Source organism: Neovison vison, chromosome 3 (assembly GCF_020171115.1).
Source record: "Neovison vison isolate M4711 chromosome 3, ASM_NN_V1, whole genome shotgun sequence".
Classification (NCBI taxonomy): Eukaryota; Metazoa; Chordata; class Mammalia; order Carnivora; family Mustelidae; genus Neogale; species Neogale vison.
The window spans coordinates 49,241,338-49,249,822 of record NC_058093.1 but is presented as its reverse complement, the minus strand read 5'-3'; the positions used below and the strand labels follow the sequence as shown (position 1 = coordinate 49,249,822).

The 8,485-nt window shown below is 40.6% G+C and overlaps 1 non-coding gene across 1 annotated transcript; it reads right to left on the bottom strand.

The window, feature by feature from the left end:
* Positions 1–1,076: 1,076 nt before the first annotated feature.
* On the bottom strand, positions 1,077–1,180 carry LOC122903865. Its single transcript, XR_006384069.1, has one exon. It is a non-coding gene; the product is annotated as a U6 spliceosomal RNA (small nuclear RNA).
* Between the last annotated feature and the right edge of the window lie 7,305 nt (positions 1,181–8,485).

Genomic DNA, 8,485 nt, shown 5'->3' with positions numbered 1-8,485 from the left:
TCATCAGAACTTACAGAATGGCCAGAAGGGGACCTATCCTCTCCTGCTGAGCTCAAGCCCAGAGTAGCCACAGCTGCAGAGTTCTCCTGTGTTAAACTTCCAGCTGACCCCTGAGCATATTCCATTCCCATAATGTGAAAATTTTAAAGGACATTGGCCTTCAAGAGTGCTGGAAACAATAAATTGAAACCTCCTTTTCAGTCTTTGGACCTTGGAATATATAATTCAGGTAATAAAAATATATATTACATGTTTTATTGCACATTTCTATGTAATACAGAAATAGATATTAGGGTGGAAGTTATCTTTCTTTTCTAAACGGTCTTTTCAGGACCTCATGAAAAAGCAGCTAAGCCAAAATCTGCTTCGTGGAAAAACTCTTTAAAACAGTGTCCAGAAAAATGCCATAAAGGTCATTATTATGCCAGGAATTTGGTTGAAATATTGACTAACCAGTTGCCACCTACCTTCGCTGTAGATTACCACTCGTCCTATAACATCACAGCACAGATTGGCTATGGCCTTGTCTTCTCAACACTGGTATGATGGAAATTTTATACTACACTTGTCATTCTAATTTTACACACACACACACACAAAATTTCACATAAATAAATAATTTCTTATGTGCATGTATGTAAATATTGCACATACCTATGTATATATGTATATGCATTAAACATAAATACCTATTGTGTGTGTGTGTGTGTGTGTGCGTGTAGGCATGCACACATTGTATGAGTGGTCATTTACTCAACAAACATATAGTAATTACCTCATGTGAATCAGCTACTTACATGAGGCATTGGGTATAGGAAAAAAGAGTATAATCTAATTCCTAACCTCTAGCAGACAGACATTCATGAAATTGAGTAATTTGGTTAGCGTAGTAAAAAAGCATTATCGCAATTTTATTGAGCGTCCTGGGAAATTCTCAATTAGAGAATCTAGGACTACAGTAGTACTACTTCATATTTTTCAAACACAGAATATTGTTTTGTATCTAGTATATGCTTAATTTATATTTTGTTGATTAATATCAGTTGGTTTAAAATATCTGGAATGCATTGTTCTGGAAAAGCGATCAGACTTTGTATTTGCATGTCATCCTTGCACAGGCGCCGTGTGAATCATGTCTGTCCTGTTCCAATTTCAGTGTACCTGCTGCCGAAGCGAGCACTTAGACTTTGTGTTTGACGGTAATGCTTGCCAGAGTGATTCCTGTATAGGACCAACCCAAATGAATACTTTTTAAATCTGGACCATGCAGACAATATGTTGTCTTTTCGTTTGTTAATAACTTCTGAAATTCTAAAACATAGCAATTAGAATTGGATCACACATATAAAAGTTTAGATTAAAAAGAAAGAAAAGTTATTAATTAAAAGTGTGTATGGGGTTTCAAAATGCTTCTGTCATTTCTTTTCCAGCATTGTCACATTTCAAACCCATCATTCTATCTTTGGAGCCAGATATACCAAGTCCTATCTCTGCTGGTTTTTGGAAATTTTGGTAGGCGAAGAGATGGGAACAGAGGTTGAAATTCTTAAAAAAAAAATATATATATATATATATTTTATATTTTAAATATATCTTTTATATATTTTTTAATATATTTTTTATTTTATATATATATATATACATATATATATATATAGTGGAGGATTATCTATGGATTTTAGCAAACCCTGGGTAACTGAAGTTGGCTCTGATGGCTGAGGCAAAAGAGACCAGGAATGTACCTCGACTGAGGTATTAGGGAGAGGACTTCTGGAAAGTATTCAGTCATGGCCTTGGCTTTCCTTAGCTTTATGTGCTGGTTAGTGTTGTGTACAGAGACAGGGGTGTCACTGTTAATTTCTGTTTATGAGACATTCCAAAGATATTGTTGAATAAAAATAATAAACCCACATTGTTATTCTCAGGTATGTGAGCTGTAAAGCTGACACTTTGGCCCTCTGGCCATTTTTCAAGACATTACCTAATCCATAACCTCATAATGATGACTAGAGGGAAACATTTTCAAAAAGCACAGTCATAAAGTGCTTCGATAAAGCCCTCCCTAGGTCTTGTAGCAAAACCTGGACATGAGTGCCTCCTGACAAGAGTTGGAGGCACCAGATGTGTCTGCCATTGAGACAGCGTCATTTATATCCTTTAAGAGTCTCTGTTTCACGTTGGGGCAGAGATCCCGGCCGGGAGACCACAGACACAGATTGTACCTAATCCTGCCCCAGGGAGGAAAGAGCCTATTGAGTGGTTACGGTAGATAATACATTGTTTCCCTCTTTATCTTTATGTTGGCGGGGGGGGGGGGGTTGTGGATCAGCAGCGAATAAAGTCTCGCTCTTGCATCTATGCCTGTCAGAGGTCCAGACCCCTAGGAAGGGGTAGGGTGGGACACAGGGGTCCGGAGTAGGAAGAGCAGCCAGCTAAGACAGGACATGCTGGGAACCCATAAAAGCTTATATGGCTGGCAGTTCTTCCAGCTATCTTCCAGTATCGATAGAAACGATAGAGAGCCGGCAAAGGGACTGTAACTGGCAGGGACTGGGGTGCAGCTCATTTTCTACGTGTACTCACAGAGTCCAAACTCTTATCTGTCTCAAACCCACGGCACCTGCAAGAGCCATCCCTGTTGACTCAGTTCTCTTCCGTGGTGACTAGTCTGTCTTCTCTTTCTTACTCGTTTCTTATCCTACATCCTCCACCTCTGCCTGTGCCATTTCTGATCCAGAGCTCCCGAAAGGTTATCTCAGATGGTGCCTACGCTAGTTGTACATTTGAATCACCTGAGGCGCCTTAAAAAGAACCCCTGTATGCATGCCTCCTTGCATAGCACTTCTAATTCAGATGGGCCACACGTCAGCAGAGGTAAGACCTTCACCAGGTGATTCTAGGCGCAGCCAACATTAACAACCACTGACCCAAGCACTTAGGGCATTTTAAAGTAAGTAATGAGTCAATAGTGATGTTTCTGGATTGGGAAGTGTGTGAGCAAGATAAATCTGGTGACATTTTGCAAGGTATATTAGAGAGGGGAGAAAATGGAGGTGGAAAACATGATGGTTTATCTAATGCCATCAACATTCGAGGGAGGATCATTCGTGGGGCCTGGAATGTCATTGCAGGTGAAATGGCTCCACTCACAAGCCTTTGTGTAGACCTCATTAAATTTTTTGTTTAAATGTCATTTATTTTATTTTTTCCATTTTATTTAATTTTTGTTTAAATGTCATTTAAAATGTCTTTTGTGATAAAAGATAAAATACTCCCAGAATGTGTTTCTATGCAGGAGGATTTCTAAGTGACAGTGATTTGCACCTGTAGCTAAGGAAAGTACTTTGTCTATAAATCTTGGGATTAACTTTCTTTCAGACTAAGGAGACAAGCAGATACAAACCTGTTCTCCATTTTTATGTTAGACGATGCATTTCTCCTTCAGATAGTCTGGCTGGAGGCCAGCAAGGCTTTTTTCGGTCAGTTTAGAGATGGGGAATATAGAGAAGAATCCCTTCCGTTCACTCGGGACCAGAGACTGTGGGGTCACGGAAGCCACCACTCTGCAAAGGTAGTCTGGCCAGAAGATAGAGAAATTGGGAGAAGTTAGTTATAGAACATATTCATGCTGCTGATACACACGTACAATGACATGTTCCTGTTGCTCTCTTCTGCAAGATGGAAGCAGAGAGGAAAAAGTGATAACAGTTTGCCAGCTAAATGCTAGAAAGGTATAATAATTTGTTCAATCACTAATTAATTCTTTTTTTTTTCAATTTATTTATTTTCAGAAAAACATTATTCATTATTTTTAAACCACACCCAGTGCTCCATGCAGGCCGTGCCCTCTATAATACCCACCACCTGGTACCCCAACCTCCCACCCCACCCCCCACCACTTCAAACCCCTCAGATTGTTTTTCAGAGTCCATAGTCTCTCATGGTTCACCTCCGCTTCCAATTTACCCAAATTCCCTACTCCTCTCTAACACCCCTTGTCCTCCATGCTATTTGTTATGCTCCACAAATAAGTGAAACCATATGATAATTGACTCTCTCTGCTTGACTTATTTCACTCAGCATAATCTCTTCCAGTCCCGTCCATGTTGCTACAAAAGTTGGGTATTCATCCTTTCTGATGGAGGCATAATACTCCATAGTGTATATGGACCACATCTTCCTTATCCATTCATCCGTTGAAGGGCATCTTGGTTCTTTCCATAGTTTGGCGACTGTGGCCATTGCTGCTATAAACATTGGGGTACAGATGGCCCTTCTTTTCACGACATCTGTATCTTTGGGGTAAATACCCAGGAGTGCAATTGCAGGGTCATAGGGAAGCTCTATTTTTAATTGCTTGAGGAATCTCCACACTGTTCTCCAAAGAGGCTGCACCAACTTGCATTCCCACCAACAGTGTAAGAGGGTTCCCCTTTCTCCACATCCTCTCCAACACATGTTGTTTCCTGTTTTGTTAATTTTGGCCATTCTAACTGGTGTAAGGTGATATCTCAATGTGGTTTTAATTTTAATCTCCCTGAGGGCTAATGATGATGAACATTTTTTCATGTGTCTGATAGCCATTTGTATGTCTTGATTGGAGAAGTGTCTGTTCATATCTTCTGCCCATTTTTTGATGTGTTTGCCTGTTTCGTGTGTGTTGAGTTTGAGGAGTTCATTATAGATCCTGGATATCAACCTTTTGTCTGTACTGTCATTTGCAAATATCTTCTCCCATTCCGTGGGTTGCCTCTTTGTTTTTTTGACTGTTTCCTTTGCTGTGCAGAAGCTTTTGATTTTGATGAAGTCCCAGAAGTTTATTTTCGCTTTTGTTTCCTTTGCCTTTGGAGACATATCTTGAAAGAAGTTGCTGTGGCTGATATCGAAGAGATTACTGCCTATGTTCTCCTCTAGGATTCTGATGGATTCCTGTCTCACGTTGAGGTCTTTTATCCATTTTGAGTTTATCTTTGTGTACGGTGTAAGAGAATAGTCGAGTTTCATTCTTCTACGTATAGCTGTCCAGTTTTCCCAGCACCATTTATTGAAGAGACTGTCTTTTTTCCACTGTATATTTTTTCCTGTTTTGTCAAAAATTAATTGACCATAGAGTTGATGGTCCATATCTGGGCTCTCTACTCTGTTTCACTGGTCTATGTGTCTGAATTCTTAATTCTTTTTTTTAAAAAAAAGGTTCTATTTATTTATTTGACAGCTAGAGATCACAAGTAGGCAGAGAGGCAGGCAAAGAGAGAGAGGAGGAAGCAGGCCCCTGCTGAGCAGAGAGCCGGATGTGGGGCTTGATCCCAGGACACTGGGATCATGACCGGAGCTGAAGGCAGAGGCTTTAACCCACTGAGCCACACAGGCACCCCCATTAATTCATTCTTTTAAAAAGATTTTATTGAGGTGAAATTGCAGCAACATAAAATTAAGCATTTAAAAGGGAAGAGTGACATGTCATTTACTACATTTGCAATACTGTACAATCACTACCTCTACCTAATCCTAGAACATTTTTAACAGCTGAACATTAATTTATTCTTTAAATATTTATCCATTACCCTATATTCAAACCCTGTTGTGCCAAGCATAAGAAACTTTAAAAAGAACAATAAAGAAAAAAACCTGAATTTATTTGAAAAGTAAATTTTCTGTAGGGATATTGGCCATTTTACTGTAAATTGTAAGATAATATATGATGATTTCTATTAAAAAAATGACATCAAGTAAAAGAGAGCTAATTTCTGATTTGTGGATGCCAGTAGGTTTGGTGTGAAAAACTTGAGGAAGGAGGCAATTTTTGAGAAAGGCTTTGAATGATGGAGAAAGAACAGGTGGAAGGAGGCAGTATATCTCTGGTAACAGGAATATCCTCAGCCAAGGAAAGAAAGAAGAGGCATAAGAAACAGTCAGGGAGTGCGGCATGATTACACGTGGGCAGGATGGGAGGAGCAGAAGTTGAGCCAGTATCATTCGTAGAGATCTTTGAATAATGGACAAAGAATTTCGGATTTTATTTGCTAAGCAGTGAACGGCTACTGAATATTTTTTTAAGCAGGAAGAAATATGGACAGTGCACTGTTTTAGGGAGATAAACTGGATGACTGGGTAACGATGGACTAGAGAGAAGGAAATTGTCCCTTTAGGTAATTCCGGCAACACTCAGGGCACTGGTCTGTCAGTGTGTAAATCAGAAGAGAGAAACTCCCAAGCCCCCCAAAGCAAGCTAGTGGTGGCCATAAAGGATGAAGTTTTTTGGCTTGCTTGTTTATTTATTTATTTATTTTTTAAGTAGGCTCCCTACCTAACATGGGGCTTGCACTCATGACCCCAAGATCAAGAGGCAATGCTCTATTGACTGAGCCAGCCTAGCAAGTACGAGGTTTTAAGAAACCCCAACCACTACATGTTGCTTCCAGTTGAAGAACCAACCGTGGTTGCCTTGTCTTAGGGACTCTGTCCCTAGACTAAAGACTAGGCCAGTCTTACTGGTAAATCACGGGGTCGGCTTTATAGGTAAATCATGGTCATGAAGTTAGGAATTGTCGTTCAGTGATAATTCCTCTAGTCCACGGGAACATGGGTCTCTACTGAACGGGACCTATTTGATCGTATGCATGTCATGGCAGTGATGGCTATTCCACTCACAAATCAAAGACAATTTCCTCCTCAACAGAAGCTTGGGGTCAGATGTGCAAAGAATCCTCTCGAACATGAGGTATGTAGATCTGCTCCACTAGTTATGTTATGTTCATTCAACAAAAATGTGCTGAATGCCTACTGTGTGTGCATCCCTCTCTCATCAAGGACTGTCACAGGGCAGAGAGAGAACATCAAGTGCATTTGCACCGTTTCCCTAAACTAGAGATGACATGTATGTGGCAGGCTTTCCCTCCACTTCCTGCTTCTCACGCTAGGTGGTCACAGAGCGTCTTCCCACTGGTCGCAGCTCGCATCGTCCTCAACACGGAGCTGCAGGCAGCCTCCACATACACCGAGTAGGGGGACCCTACGGGATGTTGCTTATTATCACTTACTCATGTGCCTACCTTGAAACGAGTAGTCTCTTCTTGCCTCCAGTGTTAAAATGCCTAAACTGGAGCAATATCAGCTTTATCCTCTTGTACAACTTTTAAGTCTCTGCCTTGTTGGGCCTCCTTCAGACTAGGAGACTTGCCGTCCAAAAAACAAAACAAAAAAAGGTATATTTGGTCTCTTTTTGATATCCTTGCTACATACTCCATGTTTATCTCCTATTTGCTAGATTTCCCCTATTTTCAGTTAAAATATGTAAGGTCGGAAAAGGTCTAATGTGACTGGAAAAGTTTCACTGGAGACCTCTGGGTACAGTATTCCAAAACGAGTCTCCACTGAGTATTTTTGACTCACCCTTTCACCTGCTGGCAGCACTCAAACTTTGAATAATGCTTCTCTCTCCACTGGTCTCCACACCCTTGCAGAGTCCCTCCCAAGGATTTCCTTCCCAAAGGACATCCCAAGGTAGACCACAAGGAAAATTTTTCCTTTTCCTTTCCATTATGGAAGTACCTGGTTCCACCTTGAATCTGTCCCTTCCTTCTGCTACCAAAAAGGAGAAACTCGAGGATAGAGCCTTGTTCATTGACATCCTTTTGGGAATGAGTCAAATTCCAGTTGACTAGGTGTTCATAGGACAGATTCTCTCACAGTACCTCCTAAAGCCATCCCTCACTTGGATTGAGGTGAAGGGTAAGTGGCCCTCATGCCCTTCATAAGTGGGGAAGAATGAATGTCCAGCATACCAACAATTCTCCCTTTAAAATCTTACTATTAGGGCATCTGGGTGACTCAATCAGTTAAACATCTGCTTTCAGCTCAGTGATGATCTCAGGGTCCTGGGAGGGAGCCCCACGTCGGGTTCCCTGGTCAGTAAAGAGCTTGCTTCTCCCTCTCCCTCTGCTTGTGCTCTCTCACTCTCTCTCTTAAATAAATAAAATCTTTCTAAAATGAAATAAAATAAAATCTTACTATTAATCCCTTTAGCTCTCAAATGAATTCTTGGTCATATCTTCTATAGCCTGGAGGTGGGTGAAGGGCTAATCACAACAGAGTAAGTATCACAGTCTCCAAGTGTGTCCTGCACAAGTGGTTTAGCATCCGCTTTAGGCAACAGCACTTTTCTCTCTGAAAATCTAAGACAAGAGGAAAAGTTAAATTTAACGACCAATTATATTCTATTTTTGCGTGAATTAAAGTTCAGACAAAATTTGCAAACTGCTTGTCTGCAGGCCTTTCTCCAAAACTTCTCGGAGCAGGTGAGTTTCAGAACACATGAAAGTTTTTTCAGATTTTATAAGGACAGTATGATGCACATATCGTGAATTATGCCACACCCCCAGCAGGATCAGGGGCAGCAGGATTCCATAATGAAATTCAGCAAAATGTGCACATATTCACCCAAAGTTGGGTGAATTAAGATTACAAATTGTGGTGTGATCATATA